This window comes from Fukomys damarensis, unplaced genomic scaffold (assembly GCF_012274545.1).
Source record: "Fukomys damarensis isolate Sample0158 unplaced genomic scaffold, DMR_v1.0_HiC HiC_scaffold_19, whole genome shotgun sequence".
In the NCBI taxonomy this organism is placed as follows: Eukaryota; Metazoa; Chordata; class Mammalia; order Rodentia; family Bathyergidae; genus Fukomys; species Fukomys damarensis.
In genome coordinates this window covers 30,303,990-30,329,478 of record NW_022900931.1, presented here as the reverse complement: position 1 = coordinate 30,329,478, position 25,489 = coordinate 30,303,990, and the positions used below count along the sequence as shown (strand labels likewise).

The following is a 25,489-nucleotide window of genomic DNA, read 5'->3' as shown; positions in this document are numbered from 1 at the left end:
CATGGCTCAGGTTTCTACCTTTTGCTCAGAGGAACACTTTGAAGCTCAAACACTGTACATGAACGCAAATGATTTGTACAAAATCCGAAGCAACAGACGAGCCAACAGGTAAGGGGAGGGTCACGAAGAATGGCCACTGTCTCATTTCCTATCGACCAATGGTTGCTAGACCCGATGACTTTCCTTCCTCGTGTCTGATGCTGAATTAAGGAACGGTCTCGAGCCTTTGCACTTGCGAGGCAGGCGCCGGAACCACTGAGCTAAATCCCTGGCCCTGGAAATGTCTTAACGTCAATATATTTAACACATACAAATGCACCTGTACTTATGATGAGGCTACTTTCCAATAAACCCAGTGTAAGCTGAAAATATCATTAAGTGAAAAACGATGCGAATGTACACAGATCACAGCAGATTAGTAGTGGTTCCCCCGGTAACCTGGTGTGACCGAGGGCTTCAGATTGCTGCCACTGCCTAGTACCTCGTATCACTAGCCCAGGGTAAGGATCCACAGCCAAAGCCCCAGCGTGGCTTCTGCACCCCACAGTCTGCCGATCCTGGGCTCAGCGGCCGACTGACTGTGCTTACTGTGAAGCTGGCACTGCTCTGAGCACCTCACAGGCCCCAGGCGTCTGGGAGCTGGGGAGCTCAGAGGTACAGCGCTCGCCGCATGTGCACTGCAGTAAAGATTATCTTCAATTCTCACCACAACCCACGTCCACAGCCCAGGAGAGAAGCAGAGATGGAGCCAGGATGGCGCAGGTGCTGCCCCTCTATGCCTCACCCCTCCTCCTCCTCCGCTAGGGACCTTCAGCTCCCCAGCAAAAAGCAGTCACACTGCTGGTCGTGGGGCAGACTCTGCGGCACAGAAGCCGATGACACTGCCCACCGCCTGTATCTTCACTCCTGTTACATCTTGAGAAAGTGAAAAGCAAGCGCGGAACCGACAAGGACCCAAGCTCTGACCTCATCCCATCCCCGTGAGTCGGACGCCTGAGAATGGCGCCGATGAGGTACAGAGCAGGATGCCAGCTTCGGGTGCAGGAGGCTTCAGCAGCTCTGCTGCCAGCGCCACCTCCACTCCAGGAGGTGCCCGGCTGCCGCTCAGAGCATTCCCAGTATCAGCTGTGGCCACGAGGAGTGTGGATCCTGGTACAAACACGACGTACTGTGAGTTACCCATCCAAATGACGGTCCAGGGAGTCACAGCGTTTCTGTGTGTTTGCTGTTTCTTAAAATACCGTGTGTAATCTTTGGAGCTTGTGTCACACAGGACCTTCACCAGCATCCTCCTGTGCTCGAGATGGATTTGCTTTTCCACCAGTGTCAGAAGCCACCCTCAAGGCTGGGCCCAGTGAGTGGGGACAGCGGAGGAGCGGGTGACCCGCTGGGGCCACACAGAGCTACACCATGGGCCTGACTCAATGGTGGCTGCGGGTTCTTGGGGTTGTAATGAGAGGTCTGACCCTAGCCCGGAAATGAGCCGTGAGAGCTCTTCCACCTTGGGAGTTAAACTCTGAAGCCAGCCTCTCAGCAGCCTGAGCAGTAACACCCAGGAGAAGGAAGGACTGTGCCCAAGGCTGGTGTGGTTCGTCTGCCACAGGACTCAGGTGAGCGGACAGGCAGGGAGAAGAGCTGCAAAGGTGACCGCGGCCTGCACGTGTTGGTGTTGGGCCCTTTGCCCAGGGAGGTGTTTGACGGAGCCCTGGGGTGACGCTGGCTGTGCCTCACTGGTGCTCCTGTGTCCAAGTACTGCCTGCCAAGGAATTCGCGAGCCATCGTACGCCCAGGACAGGGGCTGAGCACTCCCGGGGACCTCCTCCCCACTCCAGCAGAGGCGCTCACCCCCTGTGCGGTCCAGAGTCTCAGACTTGGACACCGGCAGCGGGCGCTGTCTTCATCTCAAAGCAAGGCCCACAGACACTGCCACAGGGATGACCCTAGAGCTGTCACACGAATGAAGCCCACGACGACAGGACAAGCAGCCAGGACGGCAAGTTCACAAAGACAGCGGAAGAGGCCACCAGGGCTGGGGTTACCGCCCCACAGTGACAGCTGTCTGGTGGGATGGTGCAGCTGGTGTGGAAATAGCAGTGGGTCCTCTGTAACACCATGAGTACTCTCAGTTCCCGGGAACTGCACACGGAAACGGCGGTAAATTCTGTGTTATCTGTATCTCACCCAATTGAAAAAAAGAAAGAAAAAGAAAATCAGCAAACAACAGGCAAGCTCTGGCGGGGCGCGACGGCCGTGCGGTCAGCCTGGCTCTACTACCCAGCCTCAGCTCGCGGATCTGAGGGTCCTGCCCGGCGGAGGGGCACGTGGGTCTGGCAGAACTGGGATGGTGCAGTGACTGTTATGGTTGGGGTCTGGGTGTCCCCCAAAGCCGCATTCAGGCCCAGGTGCTGAAGGTGGACTGTGGTGCTGGGGTTAAGGGCGTGTGGCCACTAAACCCCTAAGGGATTAGTGTGGCCCCGCCCCAATCCTGGTAGCCTGGATGGGACACACGGGGCAGAAAGGCACGGTGAAGGTCTCGCTTTGGCTACCTGTGTGCCAGCACCAACTGTTCCTCCTCGGGGACACCCCTCCCGCCACCCTTGCTGTTTTTTGCTGCTTCTGTCACCGTGAACCGCTGTCCCTCTGCCACCCTGCCTCGAAGCCAGCCGATTATGGACTGAAACCTCTACAAACCCCTTCCTTCTAATGCTGGGTGTCGGTGTTCTGTCTCAGCAATGAGAGAAAAGCAAGTAACACAGATGTCTATCAGCACTTGAACGTGGTTAACCTGAGTCTTTCTCCAAGGTTGAAAAATCAGGTTTAGGGGCCAACAAAGTGAAAGAGATGCCTCAGTATAAACTGAAGAGTGCACCAGAGTAATGGCAGCCTCCGTGGGAGGCATGTGGAGACTGACTTCTGGCTTCTCCATGTGACCTGTCCCTCTGCTCACACCTGTCGCCACAGCTCCTAGAACTTCTACAGCAAAAAACAAGTTTTCCTGGAGACTTACAAACAGAAGGTCCTGGGAGGTAGTGGCATCAAGGAGTGGCTTTACCCTCTCCAACGAATACCTTCTCAAGGACTAGCAATTTGCATGGATAGCTCTAGTTAAAAACAGAAACTTAAAAGGTCAGTCCCAGTACTGGGTACAAGAGTTGTGGATCACATACAGGGGATGAGCAAAATGTACTGTGAATGTTTAAATTCTTAAAAAATGTATTAGAGAAAAAGACACATCACCATGATTCCTCCCTCAAAACCCTCCCCTCACTTCAAACACACTTGCCTCATCACGCTTACTACTTTCTGAAACAGTTCTGGAATTGTTCTTTCACGAGTGTCGTTATGAGGTGGGAAAAAAACACAGTGAACACGGGTGCCAAGTGGAACCCATCAGACAGACAGGCTGTGGAGCCTCTGCAGTGCCTTCATCCGCCTGCTCACTGGATCAGGCATCATGGGGCTTAGGGCTCGTCCCCCAAGTCAAGAACCAGGAGAGGTGAAGCTTTGGGTTGATTGAAGATGTTACAGCAACCATCTGAAGACATTTCCCAGAAAGGACTCCAGAACCGCTTCAGACAGCGGCAAAAACGGTGGGGTAAGTTTGTGTGAAGCAAGGGGGAGCCTCTTGAGGGGACTTCGTGGCCGTGCGCCTTACTGTTGCACACTTTAAAAATGTAAACATTTACTGTATTTCTTGACCACCCTTCACATACCAGTCTCCAAGGAGAAAAGTCTAATTTTTTCTCCCACAACTTACAAATGGCGAAATGAAGGCTGGGAAAAGAGAGATAGCAGATTTCAGAAGGTGTGGCAGTTACAATTCTGGGATCTTAAGTCCTGTAAGAGCCACATGTTTCTATTGCCAAGGTGACGGGCAGCACCCCAGACAGCAGCTTTCGCCACCTGGGAGAGTGAGAGCCACCACCTCGCGGGGCTGCCTGTTGTTCAGCACGAACTGGCCTGCCTGGGGGGACCCCAGCACCCAGCTTTGCACCCTCCACGAGGCGGCTTTAACCCACTGCAGGCACCAGCATCTTGGTTTCCCGGTCTTGCGAATGACCCTATCATGCACTATCCCACCTTGACTCGTGGTGAGTAATGAACCACACTTCTGAGAGTCCCTTCAGCTCGTCTGGAGCCAGTTGCTGGGTGAGCAGAAAGCAGCCTGACATTATGCGCCGGGAAGGGATATTCACAGGGTCCTGCTGATTATAATTTGTCAATTACTCATGTGCAAACATCGGTAGAGCTTTACAGCATCGGGCTGGGAGCAAGGCCAGAAAAGCAGCCTGGGGCCCAGTTGCATCCTGCAGGACACGCCAGCCGGAGCCTGGCGCCAGAGGCCGGGTGAGCCTGGCACATCCCAGGACAGTTAGAAACAGCCTCCTCTGGCCACCCACTCTCCCAGCCTGTAATTAGCTTGGTTCACTTAATTGCTTTTCTGTTTCCCTCTTTCTATCTCAAATCCACTTTCTTCTCAGCTAGTGTCAGTGAAATCTCCTTCCCAACATCCTGACTACATGGTCTGCTTGGCGGCACTGCCCCAGCGCCTTGGGACTGGCTTCAGATGCTAACAGAGGTGCAGGAGGGAGACAGAGCAGCTCCGTGTCTGCGGCTGCCACCCCCACCCAGCGTCTCATCAGTCCAGACCGTCCAGAGGGAGAACTGCCAGCCTGCGGGAAGATGTAAGCGGTGTCTGGCCTGTGTGGGGCTGTGCGGTGCCCAGGCCTTGTCCACATGGCCCTTGGGAATTGGAGGGGCACTGGCACCTCTCTGAAGCTTCCTGGGACAGACTTCATGTCACACACACAATATCACTCCGCTTCCAACACAGCAGGAGTGCATCCTGGATGGATGATTCTGGAGAAATTACCTCACCTCTCTGGGGCTCAGTGTTCTCATCTGCAAATGACGGACTAGATACCCTAAAGTATTCTTTATGTGATGCTGAGTGTACCTCCCTCCCTCCCTGAAAACCCCCCAGTTTTCCTTCCCAAAGTCTCATTCGTTCTTTATTTCTGTTTTCTTTTTTCAGACGGGTCACACTATGGAGCTCATACTAGCCTTGAACTCTGTGCATTTCCAGACTGGCCCTGAACTTGTGATCCTCCTGCTTCAGCCTCCTGAGCACTATAATTACAGATGTGCACCATCCGTCCAGGTCTTACTCAACTCACTAAAAGCCTTTCCCACCACCCGGCTCGGCCCTGGGTCTACTCTGTTCACATGTCTCATCTCTCTTACATAACCTGGGGTGAGCCACTAACGTCTCCCTGCCTCAGTGTCCTCAGCGGGGGAAGAGGCAAACCCACACGACAGGCTGTTGTGAACATTAAATGCATCACTGCTGAGCTCTACCAAGTGCTGAGAGCAGTGCACAGCACACAGCCAACACTGGTATGTGTTCGTTACTTCTTACGAATTACAGAAACAGATTTTAAACCTTCTAAGTGATGTCAAGCTGTAAGTACCGGCGTGATATTTCAGGTCACTCTGTAAGATCCTGGAGGTCTAGAACCACAGGGTCCTATCCAACCTTACCTCTGCCCAGTGTTCTATACCTGTGTCCGTTCCCGTCCAATCTATCCGTGTCGAACTAGAGAAAACACAGATCCCATTTCCCTTCCAAATTGTCGTCTGCACTGTCCTCTCCGTTTCCAATTCCCATTGTCTTCATCCTGTCGAAAACCTACTTCCCCCATGAAGCCCTCCCTGGCCGCCCACACACGGTGGCCTCGGTCTTCCCCAAGTTCCCACAGCACTTGCCTGGGACGAGGTTACGTAACTCAGATCTCGGTCTCTTCTGAGGAGGGGAGTACGCAGAAGGCCGATGCCCCTGGCTCTGGGCAGAATGCCGATGACCCGGCACTCCTGGGGCAGACAGCATCTGCAGAGGACAGCTGCCAACATACAGGCCTTCGGGTGCAGAGAAAATCCGGTTCCTCATTAACTCAATCCGTGTCCACCCATTCATGCTCTGTAGCTGCTACTCCGTGGACTGCATGCTGCTCCACCCCCTGAGCTTCTGGCTGGCTAGCAAAAGTGTGCCAACTGGAGTTTTATTCGAGTCTGGCCCCTAGAGGCGGATCTCCTCCTGTTCTCCCCTTTTTATTGTCTGTCTTCCTTTTTATTCCTCGATGTTCTCCCTAGAAGGCAGCTGAGCGTCTGATCAACCGTGGGTAGCATTTGATGCATATACTCAGTCCTCCTTTCCATGTGTGCTCCTGTGTTGTGGCCGATATCGTGTGATGTGATTTACCACACCGGTCGTGGCCGAGAGGTGGCCTCCAGAAAGAAGGTGCATCCATGTCTTAACCCCTGGAAGTACTTGGGAACGTTTCTTTTACAAAAGATGTAGCCAAGGTGCTTGAAAGAAGAATTTACTCTAAACCATCCAGATGGGCCCCAAATGCTATTACACTTTTCCTATGACACAGAGAAGGATTTTTAACAGAAGGCACAAGGAAGGGACTGGAGTGATGGGAACACAGGTCAGGAAGGCCAGTGGCCACCAGAGGCAGGAGACCAGGAGCCCAACCCCCAGCTGGCCCCTGGAACTGGGGATACATTTCTGCTACTCTCAAGACACCAACCAAGTCTGCAGTACTTGAGACCCCAGATGAGAACCCATGTCATGCACCCATCCTGCCCAAGCCTAGGATGCTGTGTCCAAGGGGGAGAAGCTGCTGGCTTCTCACTGGGTAGGAGGCAGTGAGCTTTGGCCCAGGGCCACAAGTGCCCTTCGGGTGAGGTGTGCTGCATCTCTGGGGCAGGTTCTCCTCCAGCCCCCTGGTGAGCCTGTGCACCCGAGGGCATCACACGGTTCCTCACCAAAGGGCTTGTCCCTTCTGAGTTACCTGCATCAGAAAATACAATCAGACAGCAGAGCAGCCAGCAAACGGCTCTGGCTGTGCGTTGGGAGGAGTCAGCGCTGTGCTGGGAGACTGATCTTCTGGACTCTCCCTCTGTCCCAGGGGCCTATGCCAGAGACTCATGACGTGATGGACTGTGATGGACTGTGACTCCTGCCCTTTAGAAAAGGAGCAGCTGTGAGGTGACAGACAGGGCGGTCCCCGGAGTGGTGGAAACTGTGGCGAGGAGCTGGGGCACACATTCCTGAAACCTAGGGGCGGGAAGCCTGAGCCTGCTGTCATTGTCTCCCCCTCCCATCCTCTTCCACGTCCATGTCCTGGGGCTCTGCAGGAAACCCAGGGACTGGCTCGGGCTGCTAATTATCCTGGGGAAGGGAGTGGTGGAGGGGAGGCCCCACCCCTTCCGGCGGCTCTCTTCCTGCAGCCCCTCCACCCCACACCTCCAGGCCTTTGTGGATTATTGGCTGGGGAGGGCAGTTTCCTTCCTGGCCCAAGAAGAGCCCTGGATTCCGTGGCAGGGGACAGACAGCCCACTTTCTTTATGCAGGCACCTGAGCACCCACAAGAGATGTGGGGATCCTCAAGCATAGATCTGAACACCTCCCCCAGGCAGGAAGCCGGTGCTGCAGGAGGGAGCACTGTGTGCTGAGGCCGCGGCCTGAGCAGGACACTTGGTGTACAGCGGCAGTGCTGCAGTACAGCTCAGGACCCAGTGGCATGCGACATCGCAGCCCAGCGGCTTTGAACGAGGCTGAGCACATGAGCTCCCATGCCCTGCACAGCCCAGCCCGGGCACCTCCCACGACCCACTCACTCCAGTTAGCAGCCAGGCCCCTGCGTGGAAGACGCTGGTCTCCTTCTCTCTGGAGTAGGGACTCCAGCACGGAGACGGCCTTGCTTTGATTCTCACAGCCCATGGGGGCCAGGCTCTGATGCTGCTGTGGGGTGCATGTTGGTCACCTGGAAAGGCCAGTCACACAGAGAGCCAGAGGCCACCACCCCAAGCACTTAAATGACCAAGAAGGTGTCAACAGGGGCAAGGGGCCACCTCAGCGGCCAGCATAGGCAGGGCCAGGCCCCAAGAGCCCAGTGCAGCCCTGTGCCCCCGGCACACCAAGCGCGAGGAGAGAAAACAGAAGGACTTGCGTGACAGTGCCACCTCCTGGGACCTCGCCACCCCTCCCCAGCAGCAGCACGTCCCTGGCTCCCAGCTGCACACTGACATCAGCCCGCAGGGTCGGTGCCGGGTCACAGCCGAGGGCTCGGGCTCGGGCTCCAAGGGTGCAAGGAGGGCTGAGTGCACAGCCGGCCTTTTCTTGGATTTTTACAGATCTGGCCATCGAAATGATAAAATCTGCATGGGCTGTGCTCACAGTGCACTACATGGCCTTTCAGTGAACACTGAAATTAAAGAGCACTGCAGTAGAGACACACTGCCACTGATCCCTCAAAACCCCTCCCTTCAAACTCACTGGTCCCATTGCTCTGGGCAAGGTGTCTTATACAGAAGTTTCCAAACATTGGAACACTGACCCTACCTTCCACCTGCTCTTGTGCAGTACAGACTTCACCTCGGTAATAACATTCGCCACTCACACACCGCTCTGGGGATGAGAACACAACTCTGCCCTCAGCGTCTTCAGTCCACACGACATGAACCGCAATCGTCAAGAGGTACAGCGGAGCTCCTGAGCAGATCTGTCTTCAGTGCTGGCAGACGGATCCACCCAGCGAGGAACAGGCTCTTCTGGGCTCGCAGCAGCCGGAGGGACCTACAGCTGCTTCCTGGACTGCAGTGGGATTGGGCAGAGTGGCAGGGTGTGGTCATGCGCCACTGACACTGGCAGCCCCACGTGGCGCCCGCACCGGGTCTGACGCGCAGAGGCGCCTGCTGAAGGTTTCTCACTGGTGGCGCGGGAGGCCCAAAGCTGCAGTATTGGTGCTAGACCAGCCCGGGGGAAGCAGAGCGCTGGAGGGGAGCCACGGCACCACGACCCTCTCGTGAGGCTGATAGGAGGCAGAGCACTGTGAGGCAGATGGGGAAGCTCCGAACGCTGTGGGTTTCAATCAGACCCTATCCCTCCAGGCCACAACGGGGCTGCGTGTGACACAGGCCTTGGAAAGTGCCCATGAAAGGAGACACTGCGCCCGACTCCTAAGTGCCTCTTCCTCCCTGCCAGCGTCTCCCCGGCTAACTACAGTCCCGGGGTCACAGGCAGCCCCTCTGACGCCACCTCCTCTGCACATCTCTCCTCCCAAGGACTCTGCTGTTGAACCTGGGGGCGAGGCTCCTGAGAACAGCCTTTTTAAGTTTCTCAGCGGTTCCCCCGCCCCTTCCCTTTTGTATTTTATTCCCTTGATCTCTTCCTTTTATTTCCACATAGTTTTCTCCATGTTTTTTTGTAGATACAGCCTGGATTCAGTTGTTCAAAAGTGAGGGCTGACGTGGGTCTGGGAGGGCTTCTCTGAATGACGCCTGCCCAGTGGGAAGGCTTGACAGACCTGGGCAGTGACCCCTCTAGGGTGCAGAGTGCACCTGCCCACCCGCTGGGCAGTCCAGCAGTGCTCGTCGGGCAGCTCCTCCTGATTAGCACCCGGGACCCCAGACTCTAGCCTGCTGGGCAGTGCCACTAGGACTGCCAAGGTGGCCCATCGGCATTAATGGAACCACAATTCTGCCCTGCGGCAGGACACTCAGCCTGCCTTGGCCAGGGAGGGCTCTCAAGTCTGCACACCCAAGTCCAGAGCCACTTCCAGCAAATGTGGGGTGCTACACTGAGCTTCACCCTGTCGGGATTCCGGGTGGCGTCCTCCACAGCCCTTCGGTCTACTGACAGAGACACCACCGCACAGAGGTCAAACAACTTCCGGGCTTTTAACCAGGGACTCATTAAAAGCATGATTGTGCTTTCTTCTAAGGCAGCCAGGCACTCTGAAAAAGAGTTTCTGCTAATGACCACGATAAGGACAACCACCAAGTGACTCCTCCTTTGGCCAACAGCTGCCCTACAAGTAACTAGAACCAAAACAACAAACCATGACCCTCATTTTATTACTTTGCAACTTTGGGTCAAATCCCTTGCTCAACTCTTCATATTTGCATGTTAAAAATTTAGGGTGTCTATGGAAAAGTTGGCAAAACAAGGGTTGATTAGCCCTAAATGTACACAACCTATCCATGCAGGAGATTAGGACACGGCAAAACAGCTGGGCAACTGGGTGTGACCTGTCCGTTGCAGAGATCTGCTCACCACAGCCAGGACATGGGCAGGCAGCCTCAGAGCCCGCGAGGGACTGCACGATCTGACGTCAGGAGGAGGGTGTGAAGCCACCGTCTTCTCAGCCTTGCGTGGCCGGCTCTGTGTGCAGGTCCTACAACACTTCCTTTCTCTCTTCTCTTCAGAGCCTCCTTTTCACCTCTTTTTCTTTTACCAAACAAATATTAAACTTTATGTCCTTTGGTTGTCCCATCCAATTCTTTGAACAGGAGAGTGAGAGCCTGGAAAGGATGGCGGTGTCTGGTAACTCTGCCATCTCCTTTCAACGAGGAGGATGCCAAGATAGGAGATTCACTGGACACGGAACTACGCCCAGAAGTCTCGGGTCATTGCTGCAAATCTTTGAGAGCCTTGGATTCTGGGAGAGCCTCCTCGAAAAAGGTGGCCCCAAGCAGAGGCATTTGTCTCCTGGAGACTGAGCCTGAGCAAGGCGGCCTTCTCCCAGAGCCATCTCCCAGCAGAACCGAGATGACACCCAGGCCCCCGCCCACCCCGACACACCCATGAAGCTGGACTCCGCCTGGGGCAGCGGGCAAACCTGCGCCTCTTCGTCAGTGCGCGACTTCAGCGGCTTAGGCTAAAATCCCTGACTTCCCTTTCTTTTCAGCTTTGCCTAATAAATCTGCCCACGCTCCTGTGCCAAAATGCTTTTCTGGGACAAGAGTGGAGGAACCCACTCTGGGGCGCTGGTGAGTGGGAACCCCATCTCCTCTCCGGGGACCTCCTAGGACCTCTCTTTCGGACATAAACCAGACATACATTCACTGGGAGCTGAAGTACATTCCGGAAGATACGAGGCAGGACAGAAGAAACGCGACAGATAAGGGAGGTGGGGGCAAGGAAATCACAACTAAAACTTGTATTTCTAAGGGGATGGACACTGAGGGCCTCCACCGAGTCACCCCCAGCGTCCACACCATCTCCCCTTGGTTTCCTCTGGGCTCCCTTTCTTCCAGACACACCAGGAACACTGCAAGTCCATAAAGTGGCTTCATTGAGAAAGCACAGAGCGGAAACCGATGCTAAATAAAGAGAGTTGAGAGAATCCGAAGAATGTCTGAGTACCCACAAAAACTGGGCCTCACCTGCAGGAAGGGCTACTACCCTTCTGGGGGGACAGTCTTTCCTGGGGTTCCCGCCCCTCCAGAGAAGCATACAGGAAACCAGTGGCTCTCTCTTGAGGGCCCACTCTCTTGAGTGTGTGCCTCTGACTTCTGCCTGATAAAACCCTTCCGGTGCCTCTTACTGACTAGCTCTGAACATTCCTTTCCCACCGTGGGAGTCAGTGAACCCACAAAACCATTCCACAGGAAAGGTGGGTCAGGTGTCTCTTCCTGGCCTCAGGAGCTGCCCTGGACTCTTTCTGGGGACATCGCCTCTCTGTGATCCAGCAGCTGGAGGAAGAGGCTTCGGGACTGCTACTGCATGTTGCTGAGTGTAAGATTGGGTCTTATATTAATGGACAAGAAAAAAAGTGAAAACAGAAGGAAAAAATGGAAACAAAGCTTTTGTCCATGGGGAAGGAAGGGGCGGGATAAAACAAAATTTGTTAAAAAAAATTCTTTTTTGCTCCAGAAGACTCAGTGGTGCTTATTTTCAAGGGATGGCTTACTGTTTCCATGTACAGCAATCTACATTTATTCGTCTGTTCATGTAGAGAAATCTACAGCTACTCAGACACAGTCACGTCGCCTTCTGGGGCATCCTCACAACTCTCCAGACCCTGAATTCCTGCCTGAGTTTCTAGCGATTCCATTTCCTGAGGAATCACTGGCCCCAGCCTCTCACGTCCAGCAACAGAGCTCCCCTTTACCAAGCCCGCCTCATCCATGCAGCCTGCTCACAGGGCTCTGCTGCCACACGAGACTTACTGAGGAGAGGAGGCTCGCGCTAGGCCCCACTGCGCCCGTTCCTCATCTGACAGCAGGTCTCCTGCCCATGCTTATGCAGACGTTTACCTCTCTCCACAGCACCTGCTTGGGTGTGTATAAATACTTAGTTATAATTTCTATTGTCCTGTATTTAAGTGTCAATGCCACTAATACTGTTTAATTTATATTAACACTGTTACTTGATAATTCAGTACGTCAGTCGTGTGTTGCACAGACGTGCTGAAAGCATCCATCTGACTGAGATCTTAACCGGGCGTATTTTGGGGTGGGACTTATATTATGAGCACCCTGAGAAATCACGCCAGGGTTCAGTCTTATTTTCCGGGAAATATGGTACTTCGGTAGCCTAAGGTATTTTTTGTGTTTTCTTCCCTTGCCCCCTGAAGTGCAGTTTGTCTTGTTCCCCCTCCTTTTCCTTTCCCTGTCTACACACCAAGGAGGAGGCCGTTGGTTTTCTTTCTATTCACTTCCTTCCTCTAAGGCCCAGAAAGAAAGTTGTCACAAAGCTGAAATCCGTTCACTTTCTGACATCCGCCATGAGGAAGAGGCAGGGAACGTGGAAGGGGATCTGCGGGAGCTGGGGCTTAGGGTCTTTCCACCCCAGGGAGACCCCAGGTGCCCCAGCACATGGGGGGAGGCAGGGCATCTGAGTCTTCCTGCTAGGACAGGCCTGCAGGTGCACACAAGCCGCGTTTGGCCCTTTTCAGCCGTCAACCGCAACTTCCTGGGTCCCAGGGCTGCTTCGAGCCTGCCTGTGGTATTTTTGTCTTGCTTTGTTTTGCGTCTGGAGCCCCTTGCTGTGCTGCTTCTCTAGGCTAGCTTCCTCCCCCATCTTACTTGATTCTGAAGTCTCATGCTAATGCTGGCCGCACTGTTTCTCCCTTTCTGAAACAGTGTGTGATCTGTAGCTGCTAAGTGACATCTCTGGACTTTCTAGACCCTCCGAGAGTCCCTTGTTGTGGGTGTCAGGGGCCCCTAGATGCAGAGATCTTTGGGGTGAACTTTGAGTAAAGCTGTGAATACAACTCCTTTCCCTGCTCTTCCGATCTCCCGATGAAGGTTGGGGTAACTGTGCAGGAAGGAGGACACTTGCTCTGGGAGTGAGCAGCAGATTTCCATAGCCCAGCAGGGACACCTGAAGCAGGTGGTGACAGACAAGGCCAGAGTCAGCCCTGGGCAGTTCTGACCCGGGGTAGTGGGCAGAGCCTTCCTTGGGGGGGTCCGATCTGGGGTAAGGGGTAGAGCTGTCTCCCTTTGTGTGCCGTGCCAGCTGTGGGAAGCGGGGTGGGCTGCACGTGTAGCCTGACTTCACTGATCTAAGTAGGATCCGCCTTTTCTCTCTTTTTGTCCTTTTCTTTTTGTCTCCTGCTGGAAGTACACAGGGAGGTCTTAGAGGCAGGCAGTGCACCTTACATGATTATGGATAATTCAGTGTCTATCCCCAACACGTCACCTTTAGGTTATATTTTATGATCTGGTCCCCAGTTTCAGATGGAGGATTTTAAAAGGTTAGTTTTTCTCCAAATGTAAGCAAAAGAGTAAAAAGACAAGGCCTCAAACTTGACTGTATAATAAGGAGGGACAATAAATTTATAGCTCTTCTCTTCCCCTTCTGACTTTCGTTGGCTGTAAGTCTACAGTATTAACTAACAGGGAAAAGGTACCCAGAGTAGCTTAAAAGTATTAAAGGAAAGACTATTATAACTTACGTAAGAAAAAAGGAGAGCTAATTGATAACCCCTGTGAACAATTCTGATTAGTCTACTTATAGCTACAAACTTAAAAACTGAACAACAACAAAAGATTATTGTAATTCACCATGGACATACACCGAAGAGTATACTGTGTAATTATATGTTTTATATATTTTTGAGTCTGTTCATCTGCCTGTTAATCTGTTTTAATAATTAGTGAAAGTACTTGCAGCTGCTTCATTTCAATTTCAATTTTTTTTTATATCAGGGATTGAACTCAGGGCCTTGCACTTGCCAGGCAGGCTCTGTGCTACTAAACTACATCCCCAGCCCTGCTTCATTTTAAAAAATACATTTTTGAGCTCTTATCGATTGACTTTTATTTTTAATTTTCTGACCTTACAGACATCAGGCTCTGCTAGGGCTTTCTATAAAAAGTGGTTGTGCAAATATCCAAAGATAACCAAACTAACTTAAAACATTAGAGGGTAAAAAACCTGCTTAGGCTCAAGGCTTACATAAACACTTGCAAATAAGAACCTTAAGGTCTGGTAACATAAAAGCGATGTAGGATGTAGTTAACTGTATGCTTCCATGTGCTGATGTGCAGGTGCGGTTATCCTCCAGCAGTTGTCTGTAAGGGGCTCACGGAGAAGCAGACACTTGTGACACAGCCCCAGTGCTTCGTTCACATGGCTTAGCCGTGAGTGAACTTACACTGGCTGCTAAGACAAAAGATGTTTTCAAAGTCGGTGACAAGCTTTCACCTGGGTCTTTAGCCAATCGAGATAATATTTATCTTAAACAACTGTTTTTATACCTGCAATGTCTATTATTTTCTGTGTATAGTAACTTAAGAGCTTTGCTTTGTTAAATATATAGACAGCTTACAAATGTTAACTCTACTATGCTCTGGCTCTTGTGAGTCCTCTAAAGTAACTGTTAGACTGAGTAAATCTAAAGAAGATTGATGCCTATAAATGTTCATAATGATATCCAAGTCATCAGTTGATAAATGTAAATTCAGATATTCATGGTTGCTTTAAGGCTTGTGAAAGAATACATTTGGTTTATTATATGTGTTTTCATAAGTTATTTATAAAAGGTTTAGACTGCTTCCTTAAATTGTCTAAGAATTAAATTAATATATATTTTTATATTAAAATAATAAAAAAACTTTCCCGTGTGGAGGGTCCTTGGGGCTGGGGAGTGAGCAGACAAAACTCTCCTCTATTCCCTGCTGTGGCCAAAAGCAGCCGCCTGAGCCAACCTGTCTCAGTTTCCCCACTGAGGGGTGGTTTCCCTGTATTCCCAGGCCTCCCTGGTCATCACTGAAGGGTGAGGTTTCTACAGCTAAAGCAAAAAGGTTTTCTTGAGAAATGAAACTGCTCTTGGTTAAATGTCCAAAAACTAGATAAAAAAGTGTTTTATATTTTACTAAGATGATTTCTTGTATTTCTCATTGTTAGGCTTTTGGTTACTTAAAAAAAATCTGTTTTTTAAAATTTAAAGATTATTTAAATGTTGACTTGAAAAATGTCTTCAATAATCAGTTATGGCTGGGGATTTAGCTCAGTGGTTCCATCACCTATTTTGCAAGTGCAAGGTCCTGAGTTTGATCCCCAGTACCAAATAATAATAATAATAATAATGTTTATGATAGGTTAATGAGTAACTTCTTAGTTTACAACACACCCTATATATCTGGGACCAGAGATATACATCTAGACGAAGACCAAATATGCTATAAAACTAAGCTTTAAAATTAAACTTAACACTTGCAAAGCAACTAATAGGTACCCTCCTTTCCACAGTATACATTACATATAGACCTCAGATACATAAAAGATAAAAATTTTGGCATCTTTTTAACTTTGGTCCTGCCACTTAAAACTTAATCTACAGCTCTGCTGAAACACTCATTTCGTTATTGTGTACATGACACTTGTGATTTGGTAGTAAGTCTGTTTGTGGTCATTAACACTGTTTCTAGGTTACAAGAGCTCTAATAATGTTTTTTAATTCTTGTCGGTGCAGTTACACTACACAAACCTGTTAAAGGAACCTAAATTTTGCCTTAGAAGTGAAAATTAGTAAGTGTACAAAAAGCTTCTGTGTAGCTGTGAGGCTGATTACTGCTAGCCTGCCGGCATGCTCAATGCCTCTGGGGTTCCCCAGTGCATGGCCCTCTGGGGGACGTCGTGCTGCTGTGCACTGAATTCTCCCATTTGCTAGCCTGGGTGCTGTCCAAGCACATAGGGAGCAGCTATGGAAATTGCAGTCCAGAAAAAGGTTCTCTGGGCCCTGCACAGAGGTCAGGAGCCCCCAACAAGAGTCAGGCACTGGATTGTCAGGTTTATAGTCAGCAGAAGGCAGGGTTTTAGGAGTTCACTCTACGGCGTTAGGGCAGAGAAGATACAGGTGGGCAGCCTGCTTATCTTTCTTTCCAGTGCTTGGACAGAAGGGCTGGCGCCCTTGACACCTGCTGTCCTTGTCTAACAGTGACAGTGACCCTTTTAGAGCCTTCAAGGGTACAAACATCCCGATGCAGCATGCATGCTACCACTGGGCTGGGGCTTGCCTGGTATTCAAAGAATGAGGTTTTGTAACAGGGACTTAGCGGCCAGGCATCCAGAAGCCCAAAAGGCAGGTGGACCGATAAAGTCTGGCATCTCTGCCTTCATGCTACATCGTCTCCTTTAAACCCTAAGACTTCACAACAGATCACCGTCCACCCCACATGTGGGCGTGTCGATCACTCCAGGAGGGTCTGCATTACAAGGCTTCCTAGCCCCAAGTCCGCTCAGCCTGTCTCATCTCCTTTAGCATGGAGGACACCAAGATAAGAGGAATTGAAGCAATTCTCGGGGTGCTGCTGAGTGCCATCCAACAGAAATGCAGGCTCATAAAAACATCTTGGTGTGTCCTCACTCACCTTAGTCATGGGATCTGGCACTGGCTCTTCCCCAAAGACAGAATGTCTGGGAAAGGTCAACATTTTGAATCAGTTTAGACCAAGGGAGTCAGATGGTACAGATGGAGATACTCACAAAAGATTATGGCCCGACCTGCTTTAGAAAGATCAATGAGGTAAGTGTGTTTGACACAGGGAGGGGAATATTTTGAGGGGAACTGCTGGCAATACATCTTTTACCTTGATAAATTAAAAAAAAAATTAAACATTCTCTGTATTTTCGATCATATATATAGTCTGGTACCACTCGTGGTTTGCGGCATCCATGGGGTTCCTGGGATGTATCCCCACTCAGGCAAGGACTGTAACTCCTAATGCTGGGCGCAGAATTCAACTCTGTCTCAGGGAAAATGCACTGGGTCCCCACAGGCACACCACAGAAGGGGCCAAGTTCGACCCACGGTGAGATTCCCCACGCACAGACAGCGGGGCTTCAACAGGGCCGGGCAGGACAGGCAAGCAGCGTCGCACTCGGCTCCAGGTTGAGCCCAGTCTGACATGAGGCGCTCTGTGCCTTTCCCACAGCCCGAGCAAGTTTAAAAACAATCTCCGGAAACCCGGCGGGCGACTCTGGGCAAGACCTAGTGTTAGGTATATACACAGTGAGTTTGGCCAGAAATTTTGGAGGCAATATTTTATTGGGTTTTAAACACATGCTCGTGTCAGCCTTTATTAGGCAGCTTGGCCCTGATGCTTCATCTAGATTCCGAAGCCAAACCACAGAGAAAATGAAGTCAGCCCGCACTCAGGCAGAGCGCAGCAGCGTCCTGCAGACTGGCAAGGGAGAAGGAACACGCTAAGTCCCGCTCACGAAAGCGAAAGCAGATGCGCCGCGCCCAGCGCCTGGATCCGCGGGACGGGTGGGAGGTGCCGGGGCCTGGGCCAGGATGCAGAGTGGCAGCAAGCCCTGGTCCGCAGCACAGCCAGGGAGACTGCACGCCAGGGCTTCTCCAGGCGCACCCTGCGCGGCACAGCTGCTCCTCGGCTCGAGGCCCCTCCTTCCGTCCCTGCTGCCCAAATCGGTCTGCTTCAGGACCTCTGGGAGATCCCTGTCCCCCACCCTACGTGGGTGCTCGCTCACTGCGTCCTCGGGCCCATGACACTTCTAGAGCGTTCAGCGTCTCGGCGGGAGAAGCAGCGCTGCCAGTGTCTCTGTGTCCAGATGGTGGACGCTGAATGACGCGCGGATGCTGAACGGTGGCGGAGGTGGGATTTTCGCCAATCCTCGGGTAACTCATCTGCTCTGCTGATTCTAACGCTCTCAAGCTCCAGCCCCTCCGCGGCAGGCATCACCAGAGGTGTCTTCAGCCTCTGGAATCCCTTCGTTAATTAGGACTTTTCAAGGGATGGCCCGCAGCTAGGCCCCAGTCTCTCCCAGGTGATCTTGCTGGGGGAGGTGTGGAGTGGGGGAGAGCCAGGACAGGGGTGTGCGACCTGGTCTTTGCCTTTGTCACCCGCCGGCTTCTTCCTGTCCTGTTTCAGCAAAATACATGAGAGGCCTGACAGGGCCTCTGAAACAGTGACTGTGAGGGTTCCGAAAGAGCAGCTCACAAGCAGTGTGCCAGGCCCTCTGTGACACGCTGCCCCTGGCCCTGGGGGCAGCAGTGACCTCATCTGTGGTTTGATCCTGTGCTTCCCAGCCAGCCCCGCTCACTCTCCTGTGGGGCCTTACACTTTCCTTTCTGGAACAGAATCAACAGGAGCAGAGTGCCTGCTGGGCCAGGAGCTGTCACTTCTGGCCTCTTGAGGTGTAGAAGGAAGACTCAGCCGTGGCTCAGGCCACAGGCGCATGAGAGGTTTTGCTGTCTGTATGGCTGTGCTTCACATTCTGCCTCCCTGACTTTTCATGAGGATAAACATGAAATACAGCTGGAAGGAAAAGGCAAAGAAATAACGAAGGCACATCTTCCCCAGAGCTCCTGGAGACCATGAAAGAGGCCTGGGCTAAGAGCAGAGACGGAGGTTCTTGCCCCCACCCTGAGGACCTCAGAATGCTACGGTTCTCAGGGCAGTGAAGTTGGGTCCACAGCCCAATGCCAGCTGTGTCCTTTAACCCAGGCCTGCCCTGCAGAACCAGCCTTCGTCTTCACATCACGGATCCCAGCTCCACCCTCCAATGCTGCACAAGCCACCCTACTCCCCTGGCCAGGGAAAGCATGAGTTGCTGAGGGAAAAGTGAAGTTCAAGTTCAAGGCCACAGATGGTGTGTGTGTGTGTGTGTGTGTGTGTGTGTGTGTGTGTGTGTGTGTGTGCATCTGGGATGTGGCTGGGAGCAGAGTGCTTGCCTAGCATGTTTGAGGCCCTGGGCTCTATTCCCACCACATAGGAGAAGAAAAGAAGTTAATCCTGGTCTACACCTACCCACCTGATGCTCCTTAGCTGGGCAGAGGCACAGAGGCAGAAAGCAGAGACAGGAGAAGGGCTCACGTCTACAGTCCTAGCTGGGTTTTAGACCAGCACAACTTCTCCGGTCTCCTCTGGAGGGAAATGACCTTCCTGGTGGCCATCTAGGGATCTGGACATCAAACCACAGCCTGGATGACCCAGGACCACCGCTAGGAAACAGGAACCAGAGACCTGAACTGAGTTCCTGGGATCCTGGCTAAGAGGCTGAATCCCTCACACCAGCAGCTTCTTTCCTGGGACAGGGCAGCACATCACAAACTGCAGGGACACGGGGATTAAACAGGACTGTACCCCGGAAAGGTCACTCAGCCAACACATCTGTTTCTTACTCTGCTAATTCCCCTACCTCGCTCTGCATTCCCTCCTCTGCTCCAGCCTCTGACCCACACTCTTGTCCCATGTGTCCTTCTTTGACGGGATCGCTCTGGCAGTGGGGACCGAGGCTGGATGCCCAGCACTGGGTGGCCACCTCCTGCTTCTATTACAATTCATCTCTCCCAAGAGTTTGGGGAATTTTTTTTTAAGCTAAACCAGAAGGAAAAAAATCCCTAGGTACATAATCTTCAAGGTCCACATCTTCAGTCTGAGAGGGAGGGGAAAAATCAAACTGCAAAAGCAAAGCCGGAACCCTGTCTTGCTCTCACATGCCAGCACCCACAGGTGAGGCCAGAAGCAGTCCCTTGGCCCGGCTCACACTGGTGCGCAACCATGTGAACTAGGGACCTCCGCTCCTCTGACCTTTCCCTCAAGACACACCCACACTGTCCTCTCAAGAGATGTCCTCCTGAAGAACCAAGGGCAGTGGGGACGTCACAGACCTCCCGCTGCACAACATCTGCTCCTCATGAGAGGCTCTAGGGTGGGAAGCAGCAGTCTGGACGTCAGAGGGGTCACGGGCCATCTGGGAAGTTGGAAAGCTCAGAGCTGCCGAGGCCTCTCCGGATGCTGATCCAGTCGGCCTTGTGTGGGTTCGGAATTTGTCCACTCCAATGTCCAGCTGGGCTGAGGCCACATTGAGGAAGAGTCGCCAGTCTGTGTGGAAAGTCCACTTGCGACACCATTGGAGTTTTGACACCTTTCAGGGTGCAGATGGCTGCTGCGCCTGTGGTCTCCTCCCTGGATTTGGCGCAGCGTCTGTGGAGCACCTCGTGTGTGGGCAGAGCTCCCAGCTAGGGAGGCATCGTGGGAAACCACAGTCCCTGGCTGCAAGGTGCTCACAGGGATGCAGACACACAACAGCCCACACTCCTGAGGTGGGGACCCTGAGCCCCACTGCAGAGCTGCTTCCTGGCTGTGTGGCCTCAGTCAGGGGAAGTCAGCCTCTCAATAAAACAGTGGCACCTGTCTCATCCGTGTGGCGTGGACTAAATAAGAGAGGAGGCCAAGCAGCACCAGCACCAGTGAAGTCTCCACTTGTGCCTAGTGATGCGCATGTCTGCAGCTGGCAGCCTCCACATCCTGAGGAGACAGGTGACATCTTCCTCATTACCCACACTTCACAGGCCGCCCCACAGTATGCAGCGGAGCCAGGCTTTACCCCCAGGCAGTCTGACCCCATGTTCTGTGCCTTTCACAGCAAGGGCATCAACGTCCCATTTCTGGTGCTGCCTGCAGGGAAGAAAGAATGCAAAACAAAACAACAAAGACCACTGGAGTCATGCAGTGCTGCGGAACTAGGAGGACCAGGACGGCCTGACTCCCCAAGCTTGGCAGTCGAATGAGCGCACATCTCTCTCGACGCCCTTCTTCAGCACTGTCATCAAGTTCAGAAAGGCCCCTTCCTGCCCAGCCTTCCTGTCTTGCTGCCCAGAGTAAGTGAAACCTTTTACCCACGCTCAGTGTGCTCAAGGTCTGGCTCCCAGAGGACACCCTCTGCTTTCACATCCGTGAGCGCCTTCAGCCCAGGACAATGCCCCCGTCTGGGGTCTGCAAGCTGAGGTGTGCTGTGCGAAAGCAGACCAACAGAAACCAAAGTCCTCGATTTCCCTTCTAAGATCCCCGCTGTGGTCTCCCGAAGGCCTGGAAACCCTGCGGCCTGCACTGTGACATCTCTGCACCAACGCTTCCACCAAAGGGGCCCTGCAGCTGGGGGCGCGGGAGACGCCCCGTCAGCTGTGGGTGTGGAGGCAGCTGGGGGCTTTCCGATGGCTCCACAGGGGTACAGCCCAGCAAGGCCAGCAGGACACATGCACTCCGATGAAGGTCAGCTGCTCCTCAACATGGCTGTTGGAAGACACTCAGGAGGGGTACCAGGGATCAGACTCAGGACTTTGTGCTTGCAAGACAGGCACAGAGCCACTGCTCTAAATCCCTGGCCACTGTCTTTTTTAAGACAAAAAGTTGGAAAATGGTTGAGGTAAAAATCCAGAGTGAAAGGTATCCACGGTGGTAAGGCCCTCTCCCAGACCAGACCGGGCTTCCAGACAGATGCTGCCACCCAGGGGACACCCAGCTGGACAGGAGGGAGGTCCTCCTCACGAGGGGGCGCACACTGTTGAGAAAGAAATGTGTCCGGGCAGCACAGCCGCCTCTCGTAGGGACACAAATCAGCTATCTTCCCTGACATGGCCCTGCCTGTGGACAGGAGCTGGTTCCCCGGCTTTATTCTCCAGGAGGAAGAACACTGGGGAGGAATCAGAGCCTGTATCCTGAGGCTCCTTTTAGCTCCTCTAAGTATTAATTTCGGAATAATCAAAGCTACAAGAATTGGAAAGCCTGACATTAGAAAGAAAACTTGGAAGCAGCTGGCTGCATCCCCGGGGCATCAGGAAGGCTGCAAGGATGTGCCGGGGACGCAGGCCCCAGACAGTGTGGGTCACAGGCACATCCAGAGGAAAAGGAATGGGGGCCTGGGAGCCCGCAGGGAGGGTCCACAGGCCTGAGCGAGCACGGGACGCACTTCAGGAAAGCTAAGGTGGGGGACCGAGCCACGTGGGAGGCAGCACAGGGGCTCTGTAAGCTGGCGGGGTTAACGGTTCCCCTCCTGACTATGTGAGAGGCCCCACTCTTCTGGAATTCTTCCCCCTCAATGTTTTCCTTGGCCCTACTGTGGCAAACATTCAATCCCATAATTCCCAGACAATCCCATCATTCCCCACCTCGGCAACGCCGTTTGTTTGAGGCCCGAGTCGGGCTGCCAAGGGGTTGGATGGAGCTGAGGGCCTCGGGAGGCGCTCGGTATACGAGAAGGAAATGTACTTTCTCCTCACTGTGCTTTTGCTCAGCAGCAGCAAGCACACTGGGAAAGGCAGGGCTTTGCTGTCAGGCCCGGGGGGCTGTGTGGACCCCAGCAACTTATTCATTCTGTGCCTCAGTTTCTTCCCCAACAGAGTGGCAACGACAGGCTGCCACTAGAATCAGAGAGAGCAGGCGAGTAGTCAGCGGTGTGCTTGTAAATGTCATAATTTATGTACTGTTGGGTACTTTTCACACAGTGACATATATTTCACTTTTATTCACTGACTCACTGGTTATCTATGGAGCACCTATGAGGGGCATGGCACTATGCAGCTCAGCACAAAACTCAAGTTTTTCGTTTTTCTTCAGGACCAAGTGTCTCAAGGGGGCTAAGCACACCCATCTGGCACCCTACTGGCAGTGCAGCAACCAAGTGCACCGCCTCAGAGCAGTCATGGGCCAGTTTTCCTCTTGATGGCTTTCCTGAGAAGGAACAGGAGGTACTTTAGAATTCACCATTTTTTGGATGGGGGAAACTGAGGCACAGGGAGAGAAATGGCTGCTCAGAGCTGTCCACGAGCCCATGGGGAGCCAAAACGGGAGGTGGCACTCCCTAAGGTCACTACACAGAGGCCGGGTTCCCACAGACCTCACCAAGGTGCCCACCCACAAAGAAGCCTGTGGTCCGGGAGGGACGGTCTGTCCAGGCAGGGCCTGGATCCTCACCACCAGCTCTTACATGGGTTTTTACAGGTACATGTGCCCGTAAAGCTTTTCTCGGACCAACCTGGCACAGATCGCCTCCAGCACACCCTTGGAAATACCAGGAAAGCGGCTTCCACAGAGCTGCCCTACGAGAAGACCATTCAAAATCACAAATAAGTTCAAACCAACCCAGCTGCCACGTCTGCGTCTCCCTTCTATGGTCACTGAGCTGGAAGAGCAGTCTCACAAAGCTCATCCCTCTGGGCCCGGAAGGCCACAGGTCCCTGACCCTTGGGTTCACAGCAGTGACAGACCTCTGAGTTGCAGTTTCTTCTGTGACAAGAACTAAGAAGCCAAGTGTTCCAGCCAAGATTCCTGGTCTAGTTTAAGAAATGGCTTAGAGCCAAGTCCGTGGTGAGGAATGGATGGCAGTTCCGAAGGATCCCAGGTCACAGCCTCGGCCACTGCACTATTTATGACAGGAGGACAGAACAGGCAGCTCGTGGTTTTTTTATCCACTGGAGCAGAACTATCGCCGAGGTCCACCTCTCCTCCATGTGAGCACTGAGACGCCTCCGGGGCTCTGACTCTTACAGCACCACCTTGCGTTCAAACCTGAGAACGGTGCGTCATTGCTGGGCTCCCAGGGCCTTCATCCCAAAGCCCAGCTCCGCTGTCTTCTGCAAGGAGTTCCCTCCCACACGTCTTCACTTGCCCGGGACCACTGAGGAGCCCCTGCGACTGATAAACAGGGAGCTCTGAGGCCTTGCTGCCGAGGGGCTGACCTCCAGCGCAGCTGTGGCAGAAGTGGGGCCTCACGAGGGGCCTGGGTCTGAGGGCACCCGCTCCGCTGGCGGATGTGGGTCTCTGGAGTGTGCCGTGCAGGGGACCCGTGTTCCCAGCCCCTCACCTCTTTCTCCCTCTTCCTTGCTCTCCTGGGGGCCACCCTCTTCCCTGTTCCTTTCTACCAGGTTTCTGCCTTGGAGCCAGCCAGCCTTGGACTGAAACTCCGAAACGTGAGCCAAGGTAGCCTTTTCCCTTTACGTTGTACACGTCAGGTATTTTGTCCAGCAACGAAGACTGACCAACGGACTTCTGCCCACTTCCTCGCTCTTGGCTTCACATTCCTACCACATCTGAGCAGCTGAGGATCTGCCGGCCCCCAAGGCAACCTGCCGGCTGGGTACTTTTAAGATAGCGGAATGAGGTAGGCTTAGCTCCTGTAGAAACCACCCTTGCACTGTAAGAGCACATAGGTTTGCTTCTCTAACCGTTCACCTATTCAAGACCTGGTGGGAAAGAGGTCTGAGCCATAGACACCATTTTCCGTTGCTCTCCTAAACTCCCTCTTGCTGCTCCACCCTTTTGCTACACCGCTTCCTCTCTGGGTTTACCCCACACTTCTGGCTCTGCTGAGATTGTATTTAGGCTGTTAAATTCTGGGGCGACGGGGACACCTTCAGTACAGAATTTAACCAGTCATAACCATGACACTGAACACAAGCCATCCGAGGATGATTAAGGTAACTACAATGACCAGTCTTCAGAGCTGGGCTGGAAGAATCAGCACTTCTGGGGGAGGCCACCAGTCAGTGAGCCATTGCACTGGACAGAAGACCAGAGAGGTTGTCTAGGAGGAGATGGATGCCCCAATCAGTGACCATCTGAGCCAACAAGATTCCTGCCACACGGAGCCCCCAAACAAATCTGAGGATCGGCATTTCCTACGTACTGTGGTGAGGCTCCAGTTAATTTGGTCTTGGCTGCAGCTACCATCCTTCTCCTCTTTCTCCTGATAGCTTATAGGACCTGGAGAGTTTAAGGCGCATGATTTTCCAGATTTTCTAGTGGTCACGTCAAAGACACCCAGCTCGGTACCAGGCTCTGCCAACCACAGGTCCACGGCACACAGCATGGCTCAGTGCACTCTGCGGCTGGTTCGAGATGGCAGGGGAGCCTTCCTGAGCCTCAGCCACCTCTGCCAGTGGCTGATTAGTTAGCGGGGAGCTCCAGGGTGATGACTCAGGCCTGAGCAAGGATGGGCCAGCCACTGGGGCCCTGACTTACTCTGCTCCCTCAGAGCCAGTCTGGTGGCTCTGCCTGGAGGACACTGCGGTGGGTGGCTTTACACAGCACTGTTCTTGTGACTCACAGTGGCCTGGACTGTTATCCTTTTCTTTCCCTTACTTTCTCTAAAAAAAGGTTCTGAGGCTCAAAGAGGTCACGTGCTTGAGGTCACTGCTAAGGGCTGAAGAGTGTCCCCTTAAAATTCACCTCGGAAGCCCCAAGCCCCCTCTGTCAGAAGCCATGGATAGTGGTCTTCCAGCCCCCAGAATGGCAAAACACACACCGCAGTTTTTAATCTACCTGGCCTGTGATATTTTGTTAAGTACAGAGCTGACGGATTCAGTGATAGTTAAAAAGTTCAAAAAGTCACAAAGTGTCAAAAAGTTCATGCTTAGGAAGAGCAGAGGGTCCATAGGTTAACTAT

General features: G+C 52.8%; 1 protein-coding gene across 1 annotated transcript in view; it reads right to left on the bottom strand.

Annotated features, from left to right (window-relative positions):
* Frmd4a (FERM domain containing 4A) overlaps positions 1-25,489 on the bottom strand; it is a 494,886-nt gene that overhangs the window by 110,279 nt on the left and 359,118 nt on the right. The gene's annotated exons all lie outside the window — the stretch shown is intronic.